This window comes from Euprymna scolopes, chromosome 17, assembly GCF_053919585.1.
Source record: "Euprymna scolopes isolate OS-2025 chromosome 17, ASM5391958v1, whole genome shotgun sequence".
Classification (NCBI taxonomy): Eukaryota; Metazoa; Mollusca; class Cephalopoda; order Sepiida; family Sepiolidae; genus Euprymna; species Euprymna scolopes.
The window spans coordinates 41,249,767-41,253,516 of record NC_136498.1 but is presented as its reverse complement, the minus strand read 5'-3'; positions in this window follow the sequence as shown (position 1 = coordinate 41,253,516).

Sequence of the window (3,750 nt, the reverse complement as noted above, 5' to 3'; positions counted from 1 at the left end):
TTCGTAAAGAGATCGTTTACGGAAGTAATGAAAAAAAAAAGAAAAAGAAACACTTTTAACTGATTCGCTGATTAAATAAACACGCATGCGCAGTGACTTGTCGGTCCGGTATTTGAAAGAAACTGCACTAGATGACGATCACATAAGTGAAGCGCATCTGTCCTCATCGATTTCCAATTTTACTTTCGTTTCCCACAAATACACAGATGCTACATTGCATATAATACAGACGTTAATAGAGGATATAACACACAAAATCGATAGGGTAGATTTACACGTCCACACACATGCATAAAGATGCATACACGCTCCAAAACTGACATTAGAGCATTAAGCGGTGCTATTTCTGTTAACAAATGGAGCTTAGGCGTTTGGACAATGTCAAAACATTGTTAATTCACTACCCGGCATAACAACAGTCGAATATCGTAACGGTTTTAAGAGCCGACTGTCGTTTGGACGGTCGAGTTTCAATCCTGACTTGTGGTAATTGCTTGTCTGGCTGCACTGATGATCTGGGCTATAGGGAAACTATACTGTACATTTATAACTCTCTTTCTCTCTCTTTGTCTCTCTCTCTCTATATATATATATTCATACATATACACCATTGTTTCGCTGTATATATTTTTATATATATACTATATACATATATATATATATATACATATATATAAACAATTCTATACTTTTTATTTTCTACCCCAAATATCCAAATATTTTGTCCCTGATGTACCTATCGCCAGAAGTCACATTTCTAATCTAGTACCTAACCAGTCCTCTCCTCTTCTAACGGGAAGCATTAGTCTTTGAAATACTAAGGAATAAAAATCATATATGACTCTTTCCACTAATTGTGTAATTTCCATAAGGAATGGATGATTAAATTTGTATGCATTTTTATGTAAATATTTGTATTGTCTATTTTCCCTTTATGCTTTTACTATCTAAGTTCCACCTTATATGTTGAGCTTTATATTACATCCATAAATCTCCATTTTCATATGAACTACACGGGCCACATCGAAGCAGGCATACTTCTTACTGAAATAGTATCGACATCTATATGATAATGGGCATTTTGTTAAGACGGTATTCATAAAAATTGTTCATTTTCATTCATTTTTCTAGCTAAACATACGAAATACGTGTTTTCATTTTGTACGAGTTTAAGACATTGATAACATTATTCCAAAGTCGGATTACCACACGTTAGATTAATCATTTAGAAGTTAAAATTTAATAGAACTGAGAAAAAAAAAACACTTTTTTTTTTACTAAAGTGATTTCTTAATATTTCCAAGAACGGCATGTGTTATTCCATTAGTCAGAATTTTTCTTAAGAAGACAAAATTAATATCGATATCTTGTAATCTTTGTTAATATCTAAGTGTTCCATTGCCGGATTCTCGAAAATAGCAACAGGTACTGCTTTGTAAAAGACAAGCAGTTTTTTGTTGGTTTGGTGTTCGATTAGATCAGATAGAAAACGTTCTTTCTCGGTTTATCGTCTTTAGAGTAAGTTGTTTTGAAATAGTTTTCTCGATGGACTATTAAATAGTCTTGTACAATTTTTTTTCTCCAATATCTCAAGCTAGCAATATACCGACTACAGTTTTTGGCTTTTTGCCAATTTGGCTAACGATAGGTAAGAATTGACAATCAATCTGCATTTGTCTCATGCAAGATTTTCCCATGAATTTGCGTCATTGGTGATCTATCTGGACTCGGGTATTGTTTAAAAGTCATAAGGTTCCTCTAATTGTACTTCACGTCCAGAAATCACAAAAAGCGGAAGTAAAAGTTGACATCCGTAACCTTTGTTATATTTATTTTACTTGGGTCTCACTACTTATTAAGGCCCAAAATCTATTCGAGTATAAGCATTAATTAATGCTAGGTGATAGTGTAGTAATTACAATGGCGTAAATTGGGCTGGTGTTGGTTATTTATGGAGACGGCTCAACAAGAACATGTTTACATTGAATTTGAAAGCTACTAGTTGTATTAAAATGGGAAACATGCCAGCGGAAGCGTTTTCCACGGGCGAGCAGTTCTGAAAAAGAGATTCTATTCAAGGAATCTCCACCTAGATATATGCACAGATATGAAGAAAATAATCGTATACAGTGGTTTTTGTTGTTAGAGTGTTTTTGTGAAAGTTTAACAATGTGGAATTATAGATTGGAGTTCAGTCCAACGCATGACATGAAAATATTTCTAAAATATCTATTACAGAACTACTGACAATTGACAAGTATAATTTATTATTCGGAATTAGATTGGTGTTTACAATCTAACTTACAGCAATAGTAGCTAATAACCTAACAAATATGAAATAATACATAAAATAGGAAATAAAACTTAAATGCAATTAAAGGGTGAGCAGACATAAGATTGACGTAAATTAGCATTCAACGGGCTTCAGATAATGTAACTAATTTACATTAATAATAGAACAAATTGACATGCTTCTAACATAATCTGCGGGATACACACACTCAATAAAATAATACATAGATATAAGACAATTAGACTAACTGACATAACGTATTATAATACACAAGCGTATCATAATGTCGTAGCTTTGCAGACCGGAAATAATTAAGAAAAACACAGTGCCGTTACGTACGTTAGTATGTTACAGAAGTATGCACCATTATTTTGGAGCTAAAACTGATAGGGATTACTATCTAAAACATATTAATATTTCAGTATGCTGAACTTACCTAAAGACTCTAAATATTAATAATATTTACAGTCTTTATGTAAGTTCAGCATACTGATATATTAATATCAGCACACTCTAGAAAACAGAATAATATAAGCTTACCCCAGAAAACAGAATATTATAATCTTACCCCAGAAAAGCTTACTTCAGACAACAGAATAATATAAGCTTGCTCCAGGCAACACAATAATATAAGCTTACCCCATAAAACAGAATAATATAATCTTACCTCAGAAAACAGAAAACTATAAGCTTACTTCAGAAAACAGAATAATATAAGCTTACCCCAGAAAACAGAATAATATACACTTACCCCAGAAAACAGAATAATATAAGCTTACCCCAGAAAACAGAATAATATAAGCTTACTCCAGAAAACAGAATAATATACACTTACCCCAGAAAACAGAATAATATAAGCTTACCCCAGAAAACAGAAAAAATATAAGCTTACTTCAGAAAACAGAATAATATAAGCTTACGCCAGAAAACAGAATAATATAAACTTACCCCAGAAAACAGAATAATATAAGCTTACCCCAGAAAACAGAATAATATAAACTTACCCAATAAAACATAATCAAACGAATAATTGATAGAATCAAGTTAGGGTACAACTATCTTCCTTAGTCTCATTAGTGATCACCAAAATCTCATTATAAGAATCATTTTATTACATCTATTCAGATGACACAACCAGCCGTGGCATCGATGAGCATTAAGGATACAGATTTTTCTGAATATATTTACTTCGACCTCCTTTACTGATGTCAATAGAAAAAAATATCTGCATCATTCTACAGCTCCAAAGAATTCCTCACTTTTGATTAATGTATCCTACAACATGATTTTGGCCACATTTGGAGAGGTGATTCTCACTGCACAGTTTCCTACTTTTGCTAAGTTAAAAATATACTTCGAATACTATAGGTGGCAGACATCTCTTTTTAACGTGTTTATCACAACAGTGATTTGCAAGTATTTGCTCACCCTGTCGTTGTTCAATGTTTTTTTTCTAG